We start from the raw sequence: 21,524 nt of genomic DNA on the forward strand, positions 1-21,524 counted from the left end.
GGGAAATGGAGCAGTGTAAACACTACCAAAGTCCTGAGTAAATCTCCTCTGCCTCATTTCCCTACATGCAGCATAAATAAAAGCATCTTCTGGCTTGAACTACGAAAGCACCTACTCTTGACAATCCAGGGCTTCATTTCCCCATGATTCTGTAGCACTGCCTCTGTTTGTTGTCGCAGCTGAATGAATCCAAGGCCACTATGCTGAGGGCACAGAGATCAGGGCGCAAAATGGATAAACAGAACGGCTGTTGCTTGTTCACAAGCCATCTGTAGCTCTTATCAGCCATTTGCTGGGAAGCGAAGTAAGTGGCATTTAAAACAGCTCAAAGTGCAACAGGTCACTTGGTTGGCTATATGAGCAAGGGGCTTTGAAAAGAGTCTGTAATTGGTAGCTAGGCAGTTCTCAGGGTTCACTTTGTGATCTGAGATTGCGACAATATTGACAAGCAATTGGCATGCAACCTCTTTTGAGTCTCCATCACAAACACACTGTCTGTTTGTTTGTACTGAAAGAGCTTGCAAGACACTTTGGGACAAACAAGAGGATGAGGTCCAAGACAGGGTTGGAAAAGAGAGGTTGTGATTTTCAAGGACCCTAGAAGTCTTTCTGGCATATACCTTCCAACTTTTCGCATATGAAGATGGGGGATGAAATGAATTAATTAACTAACAAGCTGTATATACCATTTAACCAACCAAACCTTCTAAGCCATTCACATAAAACAATATGTGACATGCATTCATGTCTACTGATAAAATCAAACATTAAAAGCTCGCTGACATAGGGTGGCATTCAGCTAAGTTTGACACAGTAACTGCTGCCTCCCATTTTGGTTTTGCTGCATCTGCAGCACTGGGGGGACCTCTCTGGCGGTCCTGGGCTGCCCAGACAATGAGACTCCACTCTCAGCCTCACTGATGTGGTTCAAAGGATTGAAGTTGAATCCTGACAAGACAGAAGTACTGTTTCTGGGAGACAGGAGGCGGGCAGGTGTGGAGGACTCCCTGGTCCTGAATGGGGTAACTGTGCCCCTGATGGACCAGGTGCGCAGCCTGGGAGTCATTTTGGACTCACAGCTGTCCATGGAGGCACAGGTTAATTCTGTGTCCAGGGTGGCTGTCTACCAGCTCCATCTGGTACACAGGCTGAGACCCTACCTGCCCGCAGACTTTCTCGCCAGAGTGGTGCATGCTCTGGTTATCTCCCGCTTGGACTACTGCATTGTGCTCTACGTGGGGCTACCTTTGAAGGTGACCCGGAAACTACAATTAATCCAGAATGCGGCAGCTAGACTAGTGACTGGGAGTGGCCGCCAGGACCACATAACACCGGTCCTGAGAGATCTACACTGGCTCCCAGTACGTTTCCGAGCACATTCAAAGTGTTGGTACTGACCTTTAAAGCCCTAAACGACCTCGGTCCTGTATACCTGAAGGAGTGTCTCCACCCACATTGTTCAGCCCGGACACTGAGATCCAGCACCGAGGGCCTTCTGGAGGTTCCCTCATTGAGAGAGGTGAGGTTACAGGGAACCAGGCAGAGGGCCTTCTCGGTAGTGGCACCCGTCCTGTGGAACGCCCTCCCAGCAGATGTCAAGGCAATAAGTAACTATTTTACTTTTAGAAGACTGTTTAGGGAAGTTTTTAATGTTCGATGCTGTGCTGTTTTTAATATTCGGTTGGAAGCCGCCCAGAGTGGCTGGGGAAACCCAGCCAGATGGGCGGGGTATAAATAATAAATTATTATTATTATTATTATTATTATTATCAAAGGAAAGCAGAGCAATACGTTAAGCACCGGCTTGGCTTCAGGAGTTGCCAGAATCATAGAATCATAGAATCATAGAATCATAGAGTTGGAAGAGACCACAAGGGCCATCCAGTCCAACCCCCAGAAGGAGGTGCACAAGATGCTATCCAACTGTCTTAGTGACTCCGCTCTGGATTTGTGTAGGATTTACTCCTTAGCCTTTTCTTCTTCTGAAGATGCTATGCAGGGCAGCGGTTGTGGATTGTTCCTCAGGGTTTACTCCTGAAGCCTTTCTTATGAATGAGCATAGCTGCCAGGCAGCAGAGGTTTGGAATCAAACGTTTACACCGAAGAGTAGACCCACTAAAACGAATGAATGGGACAAAGTTATGTCCATTAATTCCAATGGATCCCAACTGAGTAACGGTTGGATTTCCTAAATCCATCTCTAGTAAAGGGAGGGCATCAGGAGCAGTGAGGGCGATGTGATGGGGAAGGCTGGGGAGTGCACCTCCATTCTCTCCCTTTCCTGCAATAATCACCTGGCAGAATACAGCTAAGCGCTGAACACAATCCTGGACTTAGCAATGCAAAATAGAAAGGAGAAGCTGTGTTCCTTACATTTAGCAGCTTGAGAAATTAATGTTAATAGGCATGATGTATAATAAGTTCCGATAACCACATTCATTCACTCCTTTCCTGTTTTGAAGCATTCAGATTTGCTTTAGTTTTATTAATGTATTTCTTTTATCTTTCATCAGAATTGTGTTCGGTATGTAAAGTGACCAAAGGTGATTAATGATGAATAGATTAAGACGGGACAGGGCTTTTGAAAAACGACTTAAGTGGTGCATGTAAGTCACTGGCTGCAGTCCCCCAAATGCAAATTCTGGCTAAGTTAATGACTGGAAAATCATGATGGCTTTAGCGCATGAGCTTCTGAATTATTTAGACCGCCTTTATAAACAATAAATAATTAGCGTTTTGCATGGGGGCTAGTTAACGGGCCACCCTTGCAATTATTTCCATAGGCAACAGAGAGTCAGGAACAAATGCCAATATAGAGGCAATGCATATCTATACAGAGAAGTCAGGCTGATTCATTGTATGACTTTTAGCCTTTCAAATAGGTTGTCCAGTTTCAACAGCCATTGAAGAACGGTGCATTGCAAGGTTTGGTGGGTGACTGTCTGCTTTGAGGAGCCATACATGGAATGGGGGAGGCCTTATTTGCATATGACTCCCTTGTTCCAGCAGCTCCATTGGCTACTGGTCTGTTTCTGGGTACAATTATGACTAATAAAGCCCTATACAGTATAGGTCCAGTCTGAAAGACTGTACCTCCTCATATGAACCAGCCCAAGCTCTCAAACACCATCACCCTCAGCCTTAATTGGTGCAGTTCAGAATCTGACCGCCTCATTCGACATACTGTACTTTGCATAGCTCTGTTCTTAGGGATAATTATAACGATCAGAAGCAATAAAAACCCGCAGCTGCACTGGTGTCCAAACATATGGAACAATTGGCAGGGACCTCTTCAAATTACAGGTCAATGCTTATCAAAATAAGATATGTTTGTGGAAGCTCTGTCCCACATTTACACCCAAAGCCAGTTGATGTCTTGAAAATGAGAAGTCCAGTTCAATAGATGTCCCATCATGATCACTTGGAAGAGATCCATTTAATTATCGTGCCCGTTGAACAAGAGATTGCTAACCATATACTAAAGCCTAGTGTGTGTGTGTTTGCGTGATTGATTGATTTGTTAATGTTACTGGCAAAATAACCAAAAGAACATGGCTGAAAGCAGTGTATGGCTGGACATTATCATTGAACATTATCGTGCCAATTTCCCCCTAAACCTGTTAGGCTGTATTTATAGCACAGGTGCCAACTCCCTGGAAGCTTGGGTGCCTGAGCACCCACAAAGTTCTCCATGAAGGGGCCAGATACCCACAAATGTCAGTTATGGGGCTGTGCACGCTGCATGGCACCCACAACCCTGGACACCCACAGTTGTGGGGCTAAGCTGGCACCCCTGATTTGTAGTGTTAGATTAATCACCATTGTTGTTGTTGTTTAGTCATTTAGTCGTGTCCGACTCTTCTTGACTCCATGGACCAGAGCATGCCAGGCACTCTGGTCTTCCACTGCCTCCCACAGTTTGGTCAGACTCTGTCCAACCATCTTGTCCTCTGTTGTCCCCTTCTCCTTGTGCCCTCCATCTTTCCCAACATCAGGGTCTTTTCCAGGAAGTCTTCTCTTCTCATGAGGTGGCCAAAGTATAGGAGCCTCAGCTTCATGATCTGTCCTTCCAGTGAGCACTCAGGGCTGATTTCCTTCAGAATGGAGAGGTTTGATCTTCTTGCAGTCCTTGGGACTCTCAAGAGTCTCTTCCAGCACCATAATTCAAAAGCATCAATTCTTCGGCGATCAGCCTTCTTTATGGTCCAGCTCTCACTTCCATACATCACTACTGGGAAAACCATAGCTGTAACTATACGGACCTTTGTCGGCAAGGTGATCATTACTATGGATCATTTCTCACTCAATCAGTAGGAGATACACTCCCTTTCCCCAATTCCTAGTCATTATAAGCTTAGTGAGAGTTATACGGTTAAACACTATTTCTCGATCATTTTTGTGGTTGTTTTTTAACCGTCTTCCCACCCACACATATAAAGCATATTTTTAAATGCGGCTTCCTTCCCACCTCTTCAAGCAACTCACAGGGGCTGTGTGCTCTTTCCTTCCACAGATTTGCAAGGCACCGTCACACACCAGGACTTAGCACTGCTGAAAGACAGAGCCACCCCTCAAGGTTCCTCTTATATATATTTTCCCCCTCCCAGGCCACAAAGAGAAGAGAAATATAGTCGCATTGATTGCTAAACCCTCGCGCTTGTTACTCACTGCCCGCACACAGAACGCTGCGCCTTTTGCAGCAGTGAGGAGACTTGGTATTTATCAGGGTTCAGAGCCAGTTCAGCCACACACTTGACAAATTATTTGTGGAATTGTGGTATTCACAGTCACTTAAATAAGAATCTGTCAACACAAGGCTGTGCTTTGTTGCCGTGGGTCTCCCGGTTTTTTCCCCGAGCACTCAAAGAATGATGGATTGGAGGTAATGCAAATTCACTAGCATTTTATATGCTGGTGCCTTCTTCATAGACAGGAAACATAGCTCAGTATCATCTTGTAAAATGCCTTAACTGTAAAGGCTTCTCTTGGCACTAGAAGTGCCTTTTTAAAAATGGTGTGCTTGGAAGAAGGATATGGGGATTCAAATATTTCCCTCACGTTCCCTCGGCTTTTGTCGGAGCAGGTGCGCGCTTGGGATTTTTCAGGCTAACCAGGACATATGCTTATCTGCTCTTGGTAATTAAAACAACTTGATAAATAACATTATTGGGTTTTATGGCAAGTTAAAAGTTAATGCTGCTTAACGGGATATTAAATACAAATAGCTCAAACAGCAGAAAATGTTGTCTCTCCAGTAACTTCTTCTGCATTTTAAGTAAATCCTGGAGAGCGCCATGACTGCAGATTTATGAATAAAATGGGGAAGATCAGCTTTTGGCAAAAGACCAAGCTGCGAGGAAGAGTTAAAACAAGTAGGCACTATCAGGGAAGAGAAGGGGCCCACAGCCTTGAGGCTACATCAGAGAAGGTTCATGTGGCCATTTTGATGAGACCATGGAGATGTGATGGGCACATGGAGCAGAGCCTTCTCAGCATACAGTTCCACACAGGTGGAAGTCAGTCTCATGGAGATCACACAGACTCTGTCCCTCAGTACTTTTAAATGGGCCTTAAGCACTGCGATGCATGCACTGGGGACCAAAAATTCTGGCATGTGGCCCCTTTAAGAGAGACATCTATGACCTAGGATGACAGTACCTGGAGAGCTGTTTTACATGTGTGGTTTGGCTGGAGAGGTTTGTTACTGTTCTATGCCAGGGTTACCAGGTCAGGAACATTTCAGCCCCTGAGATTTCAGGGCCCAAACCTGCAATTTAGGGGTGGCCCCTGGTGATGTCACTGGGCAGTTCCTGGAGATGGAGGTTAATTGGGAGAGGTAAGTGGAGGAAGGCAGACTGCCCCAGAGTGTCTGTGCTATAATTTGCATGCAGCTCCTGCTGGGCTGAAGTTTCTGAGATACATGCACAAGTCACAGAGTTGGCCATTTTACTTGTTTTTGGTTCCTGCATCAGGGGCTCGACCGCATGGTGTGCTCTGTGACACAAATGTTAATGGCAGTCGAGAGCGACAGCTTGGTCCACATCTTGGTCCCACTTGAGAGCGGCATCTTGGTCCAAAAATAATGTCTATCTTGGATGCCTTTTACATGGAAAAGGATTGAGAAGCATGGCCCCCTACTTCACCTGCCCTCTGAAGTGTCACAGGCCAAAATTCAACACACATCCCCCGCAAACATACACACATTCTGCATAATGTATAGATCAGTTGTATGTTCCTGCTCTGCAGTGGTGTGGACTAGATGACACTTATGGTCCCTTCCATGTGGACTAGATGACACTTAGGGTCCCTTCCATCCCTCCAATTTGATGACCCCACAGTCTTCTACAGAGGGATTCCATTCTCCCCGGTGCAAGAAGAATTTGTCATGCGAGGCTACAGAGGGTGAGAAAATATGGCGCTGGATAATTTATAAAAGACTTGGAAGCTTTTAGCTGTTTCAACAAAGATTACAGTCTGATTTAGAGTACTACATGATACATTTTTTTATAAAAAAAAATCCTGCCTAAAAAAAGAAGTGCAGTTGATTAGCCAAAAAAAGAAATCGCCCAGAAATTGCACATGGTTTACAACACATCCAATTGATAACATTTTTAAAAATGTATGTAATATTTTGAAATTTCTGGCTAATTATTTCTAATAGTTTCATGATAATATATGTGCAGACTCTCTCTCTTTCTTGGATGGGTTCCTGTTTTGGTCTTCTAAATGCATCTTCCTTTTGGCACCCTTTCAGCTCTGCAGAATTTCTCCAGTTGCCTGTATCTCTTGCCAAGGTGTTTGTGGAACATATTTTGACAGCTTTCTCGCTAAAATTGTGACTACTTGTTTCTGGAATGGGTACCAAATTGCAAATGTGATATGTGTTGGATTCTGTTCAGTATTACTGCAACTGCATAATGCCACTGGGTTTTCTGTCTGCTATGGGATCCAGGGTCCAGCTTTTATTTTCGCTTATTCCGTCAGTTAAGGAAACTTCACATTTGTGTGATAAATATGGGGTTTGTGTTGTTGGTTGGTGGACCTCTTGTCCACAGGCCTTGTACGAAAATTTCATGAATGTTGTATCCTTTCCAATATATCTTTGGGAGTGGTTGTTGTTGTTTTTTAAATTGTCTTTTCTTTAGTGGATGGGAGAGGAGGCAATTCATGCTGATCTGATCTTCTTTGTTAAGGCGAATACTCTGGCTGGCTGGCAGAAGAGTAAACTCATGGGGAATCCATGATTTGTGTGGTATGTCCAAGAACGTAAGAAGAATCAGTCAGATCAGACCAAATGTCCCATCTAGTGCAGCACCCTGTCCTCACAGTGGCCAACCAGATGTCTCAAGGGGAAACCCACAAACAGGGCCTGAGCCATAGCTGCCAAGTACCCCGTTTCCCCTGGGAAACCCCCGTATTTTCTTACCGTTTCCCACAGGTGTCCCGAATGGCAAAATACCCCGTATTCCACCCAGATTATGGAGCTCCTGCCGGCGGCCATGTTCTTCTGGTGCTCGCCGGCACCGGAAGTCGCTTCTACGCCCTTCCGGACATGCATAGAAGCGACTTCCGATGCCGCTGTGCCCATTTCCAAAATGTCCGCGGCACTGGAAGTCGCTTCTATGCACTTCCGGGCATGTGTAGAAGCGACTTCTGGCGCTGCGGACATTTTGGAAATGGGCAGAGCGGCGCCAGAAGTTGCTTCTACACACTTCTGGACATGCGTAGAAGCGACTTCCGATGCCGCTGTGCCCATTTCCAAATGTCCGCAGCGCCAGAAGTCGCTTCTACGCATATCCAGAAGTGTGTAGAAGTGACTTCCGGTGCCATGGGTATTTTGGAAATGGGCACAGTGGCACCAGAAGTCACTTCTACGCATGTTCGGAAGTGCGTAGAAGCGACTTCCAGTGCCGCGGCGCTGCTGATCCCGGATTTTTCAATCTGGAAGTTGGCACCTATGGCCTGAGCACAAGTGCCCTCTCCCCTCCTGTGGCTTGCAGCAACTGGTGTTCAGAAGCACCTCTGAAACTCCTCTGACAGTGGAGGTAGAATATAGCCATTGTGGCTAGTAGCCATCAACAGTTTTATCCTCCATGAATTAGTCTAATTCTTTTTCAGAGTCAACTATGTTGATGTCTATCACTATATCATGTGGGACTGAATTCCATAGTTTAGCTATGTGCTGTGTGATGAAGTAACACAAAGCGTCTTCGATGGTTCCTGCTGCGGCTGTTATCCTTCTGAAACAGCTGCCCAAGAATATTGTGTGGTAACGCTGGGCCTGCCAGTTCTGCACCACATGTAATTTGGCCCTGTGAATAAACTTATGATCAGTTTTTTTCCCTGACAGGGATCAGAGCTGCCTTCACGTCCTCTTTCAGAAGAGTCAACTGGAAACCTTTGAGATGTTTATGACATGTCATGCCCATGATTTGGCTACAAACCTTCTACTCCCTTCAGAGTAGAAATCCGCAAGGATGTCCAGAAACATCTGCAAGGCCACAGGTTCAACGCACCCATGCTAATCTTCACTGTGCTCATGATGTACATCTGATCTTACGATTCACTGCTGGTGTATCAGTGGCTAGGAGTCACAATGGCTGTGCTCTGCCTTCAGCTCTGAATACCAGTTCCTGGAAACCTCAAAAGGGGGAAGTGTATTTTCCCCACTTGTGGGCTTCCCATAATGGGCATCTGGTTGGCCCCTGTGAAAACTGGGTGCTGGCCTGGATGGACTACTGGCCTGATCCAGAAGACTGTTCTTGTGTTCTTGTTTTTTTTCTTCTTTCCCCTAGTCTGGCAGTGCAGCGGGTTGAAGTTGAGGGTGTGCTAGAAAAACATTTTTCAGATATTGTTGTGATGATAAAACAAGAAAAGGGGGGGCTCTCTCATATCAGGAGATGGGAAGTGTTTGTGAACCACTTTATTTATTTTGGCACATTTGGAAAAAACCCACACAACATCCTTTTCCCTTAGGCAACTTCTCATAAAGCAGATCCCAGAACTTGCATCCTTGTTTCATAAATCAGGAAAGGAACGATGATTAGTTTGCTCAATCCTTTCACATCCAAAGCCCAGCCAGTGCTCTGACCTTTTTAAAACTCCCTGCCTCTGAAAGGGTTTGCATACCAGTAGGGAGAGGCGATGCAGTCAGCTACATTTGAGTTAAGGAGCTAAAGAAATTCTGCCTTGGCTAGGCTCATTTGACAAATGTTGAGTTTGTGTCCAGCACTGAAGAACTTTGGATGACTGCTGACGGGTGACAGCTTGAAACTGGGCACTGTTTTTGATCAGCTTCCATTAAAACCTAAATCATATAGACTGAAATTATATAAAGAAGAAGAAGAAGAAGAAGAAGAAGAAGAAGAAGAAGAAGAAGAAGAAGAAGAAGAAGAAGAAGAAGAAGAAGAAGAAGAAGGAGGAGGAGGAGGAGGAGGAGGAGGAGGAGGAGGGGGGGAAGAAGAAGAAGAAGGGGGGAAGAAGAAGAAGAAGAAGAAGAAGAAGAAGAAGAAGAAGAAGAAGAAGGAGGAGGAGGAGGAGGAGGAGGAGGAGGAGGAGGAGGAGGAGGAGTAGGAGGAGGAGTTTGCATTTGATATCCCGCTTTATCACTACCCGAAGGAGTCTCAAAGTGGCTAACAATCTCCTTTCCCCTCCTCCCCCACAACAGACACCCTGTGAGGTGGGTGGGGCTGAGAGACTTCAGAGAAGTGTGACTTGCCCAAGGTCACCCAGCAGCTGCATGTGGAAGAGCGGAGACGCGAACCCGGTTCCCCAGATTACGAGTCTACCGCTCTTAACCACTACACCACACTGGCTCTTTAGTTAGTTGACAAACCAGGATGCCATACCATGGTTTGATCCTGGTTTGTTGTAAGTCACTAGACTATCCTGTATTTTGCCTGTCCTTTATTTTGCGTGACCAAAGGTGGCAACCCTACATACAACAAGATGAAGTCCTTGGTACTTCTAGATCCTTTGCTGTTGCTTGAAGCTCATGTGGCCTCAGAGACATGGAGTGCCTTCCATCAATTTTGGCTGGTGGCCCAGCTGTGGCCCCTAACTGTACAGAGACAGCTGTAACTACTGCCATATTTGCTCTGATAGCCTCTAGGTTAAATTACCTCAACTCTTATATGTAAGGCTGCCTCTGAAGACAGTTTTGAAACTTCAGCTAGTGCAGAACTCAGCAACCAGGTGGGGCAAGAAAGTTTGATTATATTACACCAATCCTGGCCTGACTGCACTGCCTGCAGATTAGTTTCCAGGCCCAATTCAAAGTGCTGGTTTTGACCTGTAAAACAGCTCAGGACCACAATACCTCAAGGACCACGTCTCAACATATGAGCCAACTCAGACCCTGAGATCATCCTCTGAGGCCTGTCTTTGTGTGCGTCCTCCATGACAGGTCCGGAGGATGGCAGCAAAAGAACAGGCCTTTTCTGCATTGGCTCCCTGCTTGTGAAATGCTCTCTCCAGGGAGGTTCAGCTGGTGCCTCCATTATACACATTTAGGTGCCAGACTGATTGACAGCCGATGCCCTTTTAAATGTGTTGTGGGGGGGTGGCTTATTGGTTTGTTTTCGTCCCAATTTTTACTATGCATTTTGTGTGTGTTTTTTTTTAATATTGTAATTTTATGTTGTGAACCGCCCTGAGATCTACATATTTGTGGTATACAAATTTAATAAATAATAATAATAATAACCAGCGAGCCACTGTTGAAGGCTGCCTGGATTGGACAACCCTCCCAGTGAGCTGTTTTCTGTGTGTGCTTGGTGAAAGCATGGGGAGATGGCTTTCACATGGCGTTGCAGTGGCCCTGCTCACTGATAACCACTGGAGCATTAAAAGAAGAGAATTTGTGCATATCCAACATGCTGTGGCAGGATAAGCTGAAGCGAACAAGAACTAACTGCTGCCTTCATCTTCTCTTCTCATTTTTTTTTTAAAAGGGAAGATAGCCTTCCCTTTCTTGTTTGCACTGATTCACTTTAATGTGCTGCTTTTAGACAGTCTCTGCAAGAGACTTGGGAAGGGAGGGAGCCGTAGTTTAGGGAAAGTCTAAACTGAGTGAAGAGGGTGTGTGTCTGTGTGTGTGTGTGTGTGTGTGTGTGTGTGTGTGTTGGACGGGGGAATGTTCCATTTCTCTCCTTTTTTTAGACTTGGGGAGAGGATGTCTGTGCGCGCACACATTTTTAAAGAAGATTTTCAATTTAATTATGCAGCACTAAAACATTGAAATTAAACTGAATTTGCAATGGAAACTGCTCTCGTTAGTTAACTGTCAAATTTACTGTGGCATGCTAAAACACAGGCTTCTGGTATTTTTATGAAATGCTCTGTGAAAAGAACAGATCTACAGGGCAAAGAAAGAAAAGGGGGGTGGGGGGGAAGACAGCCACCTAATAATTCAATGAAACTTTGGGCCCATCTGACCTATACGTTTAAAGCCACTTCCTACCACTTTAAACAGTCATGGTTTTATTTATTTATTTTTATACCACTATAGCATTAAATCTAAGCAATTTACAGCAATAAAAAACCATAAATCAATGGCTTTTTTTCCAGCCGGAACTCATCAGAACTCAGTTTTGGCGCCTCTTAGGTGGGCACCATTGACATTCTAAGAGAACTAGGGAGGAGTTCATGGTGAGTTCCAGCACCTCTTTTTCTAGAAAAAATAAGCACTGCATAAACCCTTTTGCGTCTTCAGACCCAGAGACCTCCCCCCTAAATAAATTCACACTTGACTCAAATTTTGGTTTGGTTTTTGGCAGAATTTGGGCCACAACTTTATTGATTACAGAAAGTGACTGGTTGCAAAGGCTCTGGTTTGACTAGCTCCCTGCACCTTTGCAGGTAGTGCTGACCCAGGGCACCAGCATAGGTCAGCCAAGGGTGGACACCTGGATAGGCGGAAAGCCGGGAACAGGCTATGTCTGCCACCCAGATGTCCCCCTGGACTCAGGCATGGGCACAACCCCCTCACAGGGGTTGACCAAACCATATGAATCCCTGGATTCCTTTAATGGAATGCCCTTCACATAGGGATGGCGAGAGCGTTCTCCCATCCCTATCACCTGAACCAGTGCCTATCCGCAACCTTACAAGTTGTGACAATTTGCTACACGGCAGGCAAAATCCAAATGGCAACAGCCAATCAGTCAAGTGGTGAAAATTCCTGCCGTGCCCCTGTCCCAACGACAGACGACAGACGATGGCATAGCAAGGTCAAGCGCAAAAAAGCCCTAAAAGTAGGGATATGTGGGCAGGTGTTCCGAATGCATGCACCAAAAGAGGAAGCTCTGGGTCACGTGAATGGATATATATATGTCCCTCAATCCGTTTGGACTGCACCCCATTGGCCAGATTGAACCCAGCATCGAGTGACCTACCAATCGGGTGTTGTGGCTGACCAATCTTACCCACCCACAACACAGGAGGTCGGTCTCCAGGTCTTACCGTAACACTCTTTGAGGGAGGCCCTGATATAATAAAATCACAAAAAAATAAAAACAGACATCAATTAGCCATTGTGGAAGGATGTGTTCTTAATTGTCTCCAGAGGCCTGGCAGAATAGAAAGGTTTAAAAGATGAAATGAAAGGTGCCCACTGAATCTTCACTGGCAGAATGTTCCACAGGACTGGGCTGATGACACTAAAAGCTCAGTTTCTGCTTGTTGCCAAATGAGCCTCACCAACGACCAGTGGGGAACGACCAGCGACACACCTGCAGATTATCTCAGTTATCGAGCTGGGACATAATGGTTCAGATGCTCCCTAGACCTCAGTTGTTCAGAGTTTTACATAAGGACATAAGATGAGGTTCCTGGATCAGGCCAGTGGCCCATCCAGTTTAGCATCCTGTTCTCACGGTGGCCAGCCAGACGCTTGTGGGAAACACGCGAGCAGGTTCGGAGCACAAGAGCACTCCTTCCTCCTGTGGTTTCAGAAGCATTTCTGTCTCCAACTGTGATAGCCCTCTCCTCCATGAATTTGTCCAATCCTCTTTTAAAGCCATCCAAGTAGGTGGCCATCACTGCTTGGCAGTGGTGTAACCCGTAAATTAATACAAGATTCCCCGGAGAATCCTGGGAATAGTAGCTTGTTAAAGAGGCAGGGATTTGCTAGGAAACCCTCTCTCCCCTCACAGAGCTACAACTAGCAGAGCGGTTTAACAGCCAATAAGCTTTCCCGCGGAACTTGGAGAACGCTGCGTGAATGTTTCTTATCAGATGGGTGCAATGTTCCTCCTATGCCAGCAACCCTTTAACTTTTTTTATTGTTAATGACCTTTTTATTTTTATTTCGCACGGTCTTAAAAACATTGGCAGCCCATATTGGTTCTCCATAGACAGGTTTGTGAATTGTGAGGCTGGTGGAACGGCTTTACTTTCTTTTCCCCTTATGTATGAAAAAAAGAAAGGAAGATCAGGTTTCATCAAAGGTATTTTCCTTTATAACCCCATTTGCAACTCTCCTAAGCCCAGTTAGCTGTTCTCAACTAGCCACATCCCAGCAACTCCTTCACACACATATTGGCACTGGGCAGCAGGAGTTCTAGCCATGGTGGCTCTGCTCTGCCTCCAAAGTTGAAGGCAGCAAGGCTTCTGAGTACCAGTTGCTGGGAACCACAGCAGGGGAGAGGGCTCTTGTCATGTTCTGCTTGCTGGGTTCCCACAGGCATGTGGTTGGCCACTGTGAAAACACGATGCTGGACTAGATGAGCCATTGATCCAATCCAGCAGGCTCTTTTTTATGTTCTTAGTAAGCCAGAGACTGTAATCCTGAGAGGAGTTGAACTGAACAGCTCTCTGGTTCACCTGGAGCAGCGTACGACACTCCGTAAGCACTGATATAGCGTAATCTAATGTAAGGAGTGATATAATCAAAGTATATGATCTACTACATCTAAGTGACTCTTCATCTCTGCTTTTTCACGATGTGATGTAGTGGTTCTCTCTCTCTTGCACATTTCAAAGCAAGTGTCTGCAGCCTACCCTTTTCTCTCCAAGAAGCCTCCAGGTGTTTTTATCACTATGTCAATAAAAGAAATGGGATTTATGGCTTAGTGCTTTTTAATACATTCAGCTTTCTGTTCATGGCAAGGTTAATGTTGTCAGCCCACTTCTGTTCCCTTGGAACAAATGAAAGCATGTGATTGTGCCCAGGTTGGCATTTGACACACAAGTCAATGTTCTGTCTTATGGACTGACTGACTGACTGACTGATTGATTGATTGTATGAACAATTTATTTATTTCATAAGATCTATACGCCACTTGATTTTAAAACAGCAGCAGCAGCAACTCCAAAGCAGTTTACAAAGGAAAAACAAAACAATCAAGAAAAAAACACAAAAATTGTTTAAAACATTCAAAAAGTTAAAATAGTAAAACAGGTTAAAATTCACACCAACTTTCTAAGCCCAAGACAATAATGTTTTTAGCAGGTGTCGAAAACAGTACGATGGAAATTCCCACTTGATATCAATAGGCAGGGATTGCCAAAGTATTGGTGCCGCCACACTAAACAATTGAGTTCTCACAAATATGGGATGGGTATTATGTGGCACATGTAGTAGTGCTAATTCCACGTGGGCACAAGATCTCATAGGTAAACTAGTCCCACCTTGAACTTGGCCTGACAGCAAACTGGCAACCAGTGCAGATCTCTGAGCACAGGTACTATATGACAAGGTCTCATTCTTTGTGCGCCCCCGCTACAAGATGTCTAGAACAGGCATCCCCAAACTGCAGCCCTCCAGATGTTTTGGCCTACAACTCCCATGATCCCTAGCTAACAGGACCAGTGGTCGGGGAAGATGGGAATTGTAGTCCAAAACATCAGGAGGGCCAAAGTTTGGGGGTGCATGGTCTAGAAGGTGGCAACACGAGAACAGGCCTTTTCTGCCGTGACTGCTCATTTGTGAAATGCTCTCCCCAGGGAGGCTTGCCTGGCACCATCATTATATATCACTGGGTGCCAGGCAAAAACCCACTGGTCTGTTTCCAGGAACAATTCAAAGTGCCTATACAGCTTAGGTTCACACTATCTGAAAGGTCATATTCCCTCATATGAACCTTCCCAGGCTCTGAGTGTCCTTCTCTTGGTTCCACCACCCTCACAGGCACTCATGGTGAGGGCCTTCTCGGTGGCCGCTCCCAGACTTTGGAACTCCCTCCCTAGAGAAGTTAGACTGGCTCCCTCCTTGTTGTCCTTCCACCAGCAGGTGAAGATTTCCTTATTCCAACAGGCATTGGGGACCTGACTGCTTTTGATGAGGGAACTAGTGCCATGATATGCATTTCTGTATTTAAAATTTTGCTTCATGTCTCCCAATACATCTGATTTTTGTATGTTACTTTTGAAGTAATATATGTGGGTTGCTGTTGTTGTTTTGCCTGTTTGGGGTTGGAGAGCTGCATAAGAGAATCCTGAGATGTTGGAATTATAGCATGTGTTTTCATTTGCAAATACGAATTTGGCATTTTAGCATTCCAACATGACCCAAACAAAAGTTATCCCTCATCTCTACCAGGAAGAAGGGCATGAAATAAATGCAGATGACCAATTAAGCATGTACTCTTGTGACAAGGTGGAAATATCCCTTTGTCCCAAATTCCAAGTTTTCTTAGAGGGACTTCCACTACAGATATTTCAGCTAGAATCTAAAGGAAACTATCTCTGTCACTGGAAATTTCCCCCATGATTCTTCCCCCACTCTTTCACTAGCTGAATCATTTGGGATTATTGGAGAAAGAGAAGAGAGACATGTCTGTTGTCTAGTGAGCATTATATGGACTGAAAGCTAACACACACTGAGGCGTGCTCCTGGGGACCAAATATTTACTTTGCTTTTCATGCTTGCGTTTAATTCTAATAGAGCTTATATATATTTGTTGCTTTCGTTGTTGTTTAGTGCTAACAATCTGCATAACATTCTGTCATAATTATAAAGTAGTATGAGGAGATCTGTTATTCTCTCTCTCTCTCTCTCTCTCTCTCTCTCTCTCTCTCTCTCTCTCTCTCTCTGATTGAAATAACAGTTTTGCGTGTGGAGGTCCCCAAATCCACCCTTCAAATAACTCATCACATAGATATAATTTTAATTAATGGTTTTTGGCATGAATTTGGCCACAACTTTTATTGAATACAAAACACGTGAGTGGTTGCGTAGGCATTGGTTCTCAACTGTCACCTAAGGACAGAAATAATAATAATAACTTGCCTTGTCAACACGGGGAAATCCTACAGAGAGAGATGGGGACCCATGTGCAATGAACTCTCTCCTCTCCCTTCAGGCTCCAAAGGGCCTCAATACGCCGTCTACCTTGGGGTTACAGACACAGCATAGAGCCCCTGTATTCCTGACCGGGATTTCCCCAACCACGCAGGCATAAACTTGGGCCAACATAATCAAACTTACCCTTTTATACAACCAAAATAACCAATGCCTAACCGCCAACCTTACAAGTTGTGACTATTTGCTATGCAGTAGGCAAAAAACCAGATGGCACCAGCCAATCAGCCAAATGGAAAAAATTCCTACCAGGCCCCTGAATACAGGCGACCCCTTGAGAGGCACAGCAATGTCAACACAGAGGTCTAAAAACAGCGGAGGGAAGGTGGGGATCAGAAACGCAGCCAAAGAGAAACAGAAACCAAGCATTGAACCTTATATACCCCATGGGTTGGACTTACAACCACTTGCAACATGCTATTTTGCCCAACAACAGCCCAGATCCAATGGACGGTGGACACTCATGCCCCCACCTTTGACTCAGGAGTGGTTTGCTAGCCCCCACCGCAAATCGTGCTCTCTATGATAGAGAACCCGCATTCCCACTGCCAACCTACAGGAAAAAAACAATATTACATTGGATTGCACCAGTTTCAGTCCTATTCAGAGTCCCTACCCATTGAAAATAATGCACACTTTAACTTAGGTGCATTGATTTCAGCAGTTTTACCCTGAGTATAACTTTATTTTAGACTGCATATGGTGTAGTTCAGAGGTTGCCAACAGCTTCCAAATGGCCTCCGCACCCCGCACCCCCATCACCACTGTGGGTTGGAAACCATGAAACTGGAAGCCCATTAAACCACCAGGCCAACTCTCTTCCTCAGTACTTGCCTAAATCCCTTTCAGTCACTTGGCACATCTCTCTTTAGAAAACCTCTGCCGCCCCACATTTCTATTCTGCTTTGCCGCATAATAAATTGTAACTTTCAACATTAACTGGTCAGGCTTCAGTGATAACCAAAGTTCAGCAAGCTTGCTGGCACTCAGATCAATATTGCCTTCTATTTATAGTATTGTTACAAATTGAAGTTTTATTTAAATTAGACAATGCTAAGAAGCTTATGGTAGATCAATAAGCTAAAATACAGCATCTGGTTTTAATCCATGACTAATCCTTTCCTTTCATTTTTGTTGCCTTTTACATCCCCAATTTTTTGGGGCTGGGCACATAGTGTGTTGTATATGCATGTACATATACACACTGGCACACATGGGCACATTAACTCTCCTTGGCAGACTTTTTTAAAATTAAGGAAAGACTTGCTAATATTTTATTTTATAATTAGAATAAAGGGAAGTCTGGGAGAGGCAGAAGATTGGTTTTGTTTTGTTTTCTGTTCTTGCATTTTCTCAAGCATTGATGATTTCATGTTATAATCAATATAAGACTAGAGAATTTGATGGTTTCTGGTGGGTAGCTTTAGCTCAAGGGTGAAGAACCTCTAGCCTGCACTCCTTGATTCTTTCCCCAAATCACGGGCACCTGACCATAAGCTGATGTCACTTGTGCTGTCTTCCTCCCTCTCTCATAACACTAGAACTCATGAACATCCAGGGAAGCTGAATGTTGGAAGATTCAGGACAGATACTGTGATGTATTCAGTGGTCTGTGTTTGCCTGAGCTTGAGTCTGGACTAAGGATTCTGTGATATCAAATCAACAGAGGATATGGATCTCTGCCATTGGGACCTTAAACTCTGAGTCATGATTTGCAGCTTGGAAGTTTAGACAGCCAATCACGTTGGGAGTGGGAGTGGCCCAGGCCTTCAGAAATCTATATGAGCAGTTGCTTTGCCCCTGTTGTCCAGTTCTGTAGCTAAATAAAGGTTCTTGCTGTTATCACTGTGTTTTGCCTCACGGGAACCCACCTACACTTCAGATACCTTCCACCATGTTCTTGATTTGTTTTGCACAGTCCACACATGCGTACACACACACACACACACACACACACACACACACACCTGCCACCGCCAAGTGGATGAGATCCTCCGAGAAAGTTGTTTGAGGCTCACATGTAACTTTTTCATAATATTTGGTCTGGTGCTTCCTGCATGCCAAGAAGAGTGTGGTAAGATTCAGAGGATCTCCTCCTGTGATAGGTGTTTGTGTGTGGCAGGGAGGGAACTCCATGGCAACAGGGAATTCTCAAGAGATTTTGACAGAGTGGAGGCTGGAAACAAGCACCGGGCCAAAAACATTTGGCAGCCTTGGAAATCACTCTTTCAATGATTTCCTCTCCTTTTTACTGGCAACGACTCCGGAAACCTGGGCAGGTTGCAAAGATCTTCAAAAGGATCACTCTCTTTTCATCTACTGTGCAAAGCAGCTAGAGAAGTGGGAGGAAACAGATCACATCCCTTTCTCATGTCTTTGAGTCAGTGTGGTCTAGTGGTTAGGGCTAGGATGTCAGGGCAGGATCTGGTAGAACTCTGCCTACCCCACTGCTTCTGCTACTGGCCGAACGGCTCCGCCATGCTGAGTTTCAGTAAGAGAGAGGCATTCTGGCATGCGGCACTGCTGATTGCCTCCCCTCCCCTTGAGGCAGAGAAGATGTCCTCCTTTACCAAGTTTCAGCGAGTGGCGGCGTGGGGTAGGCAGGGCAGGAGGTGGCACATTCCAATTTCACCTCAGGTGGTGAAGCAGGGCCAGCCACCCCATCACAGGGTAGGATGAAACAGATCGCTGCCCTCACCACCTCCTGACCAAGAGGGCAGAGAGCTTTGTGGGCTTCAGAGGCTTGGTGTGCACCAGGGGGAGATCTCAAGGGAACCATTGTGACCCCTGCTACACACAGTCCCCCCCCCTATTTTGGCACTGATTGGCTGGAGGAACATGAGGCTCATGAGAGGTGTGACTACATCCGTGGAGCTTTCCTCAATTCAGGCACAAGCCACCGTTAGTATGGGAAAGAAAACCCCACACTCACTTTCCAATTAGAGAGGCATGTGAGCAAAGATGCAGACAATCAGCTGCAAATTCTTTCTTAAAATGTTTGGACCAGGGGTCAATAAACTTTTTCCGCAGGGGGACAGTCCACTGTCCTTCAGACCTTGTGGAGGTCCAGACTATCTATCTATCTATCTATCTATCTATCTATCTATCTATCTATCTATCTATCTATCTATCTATCTATCTGAATTCCCCAGCCGCCTTCTCGGTTTGCTGCTTGCCTCATTCGCCAAACAGCTGGCAGTTGTGGTGCAAAATGGGCTTCCTCACCGCCTAGAGAAAGAAGGCTTACCTTCCCAGGGACTGCCACCACTACCACCGCTGCTGCTGCTACTGCTACTTCTTCTCATGAAGTGGGTAGGCAGAGCGAGCTTGTAGCTCTCTGGCCCACAGAAGCACCAGGGCAGCAGCGGCAGCAGCAGGAGGAAGAGGCCAAGCGGCGGCAGCTCTGCCAATCGAATGCCGCTGAGGTAAACCAGGCGCGGCATTTGGTTGGAAAAGCCGCCACCGCTCGGCCTCTTCCTCCCGTCGCCATTGCCAGGAGTCTCGGCTTCACGGCGGATTCCAGCTTCGTGGTGTGGGACGTATTTAGGTGGGCCTGATCCGGCACAGTGGCCTTAGTTTGCTAGCCCCTGGTTTGGATCAAGCAACAACTATGAATGGCAAGTGTGGGGAGGCCCATGAAGGTGTGGGTTAGAAACTGGACAGATCTACACTCATGGTTTTTAATGTTAAGGTTTTGATAATGTAGATTGACACGATCATAAGACATGTTATTACCTTGTCTTTTTTTATCGTTTAATTTGTAATTGTTTGGTACTGCTCTATTGGTGAAGCACTGCTCATATGTCCCTATGTAGCATTTTACCTGTTGTTGTTGTTTTAACAGTATTAAAATTCTGCCCCCCTCCCCTAATGGGCGGTGTTCAGGGAGGGAGGGAGGAAAAATTAAAATGTGACACCAGAGGGCAGAACAGAGCAACCAGGGACCAGCAGCAGCAGGGAAAGAAACAGTGTTTTGTAAAATGGTGTGGCCGGGTATTACTTACATTTGATGGAAGAAGGGAAAAAACCCAAGGTAAAAAAAGTTTTAATTAACAAGTATGCCCTGTGATGTTTTAGAACGACATATCTCATACCGTTCTCAGAGGGGGAAATAACATTAAACAGATCAGTGTAGATCCAGCCCATGGAGTCTGAAACTAGACAATCTCATACAATTGCATTTCAGGCTCTTTGGGGTCAGCTCAAGTCTTTTTTTCCATTGGTCGATGGCACAATGATCTGGACAGAGCAATTCTCGGCATTCTCAGGTCCCATTTGGCATGATAAATAATAAGATCTTCCAAAATTAAGTTCATCGTTTTAATAGCATTTTACAGACCTCATCTTGCATATTAGATCTTAGTCAGGTATTAGGTAATTTAGCTAATAAATCCTCTTCAAAGTGACCCATTATATATATATATATATATATATATATATATATATATATATATATATATATATATCCATTCTTTGGAAGGATGTAAAGCATAAAAAGCAAGCTTTGTAGTTTCATATCTGTCAGGTTGTCACATAAATATCTCAGTAACTACTGATCTTATCACCATAAAACTTCCATTTATACAGTTAGGCAAGTTGTATGGGTCAGTTTCACACATGAGAGAGGAAAAAAAGAGAGAAGAGAGGGAAAAGTTAAGCACATGCAATATTAAATTCTATCCTATGCCAGCTCCATTAGCTCACAACTTGAAATTCTCTGTGCTTTCTGCTCGGGAAGAAACGAGTGGGGAGGGTTATGGGAAGAAGACAAGATATAAATTTAGAGGGGATTCAGACAACAGAATTTCATTTAATGTGTAAGAGAGGCAGAAATAATTTTTAAAAATTTGTTGTTGTTGTTGTTGTTGTTTAAAAACTCATCCATGCTTCTATACTTGTGTCAATCTAGGAACTGCACCCAGGTCCTTAGAAACTGCTCCCTGATTTTGGGGCAATAATGTTGGCTTCTAAACTGGTACTTCGTCACCTGAGCTCACTGTAATTGAGACATATGATTCAGTTACCTATATTTGTTTGACATGTTTTATTACTTTTACTGTTGTTTTCAGTTACACACGTTTGTACGTGTCTATGTCTGTCTATAATTTTACTTTGCACATCTTTTGGAAAGGTTTTTAAATGATGTGGCTTGTAAATTTTCTAAATAAATGAATAAGAAAAATATTGCAAGAAATGAAAATATTGCAAGAAATATGAACAC

The sequence above is a fragment of the Zootoca vivipara genome, chromosome 6, assembly GCF_965207765.1.
Source record: "Zootoca vivipara chromosome 6, rZooViv2.hap1.1, whole genome shotgun sequence".
Classification (NCBI taxonomy): Eukaryota; Metazoa; Chordata; class Lepidosauria; order Squamata; family Lacertidae; genus Zootoca; species Zootoca vivipara.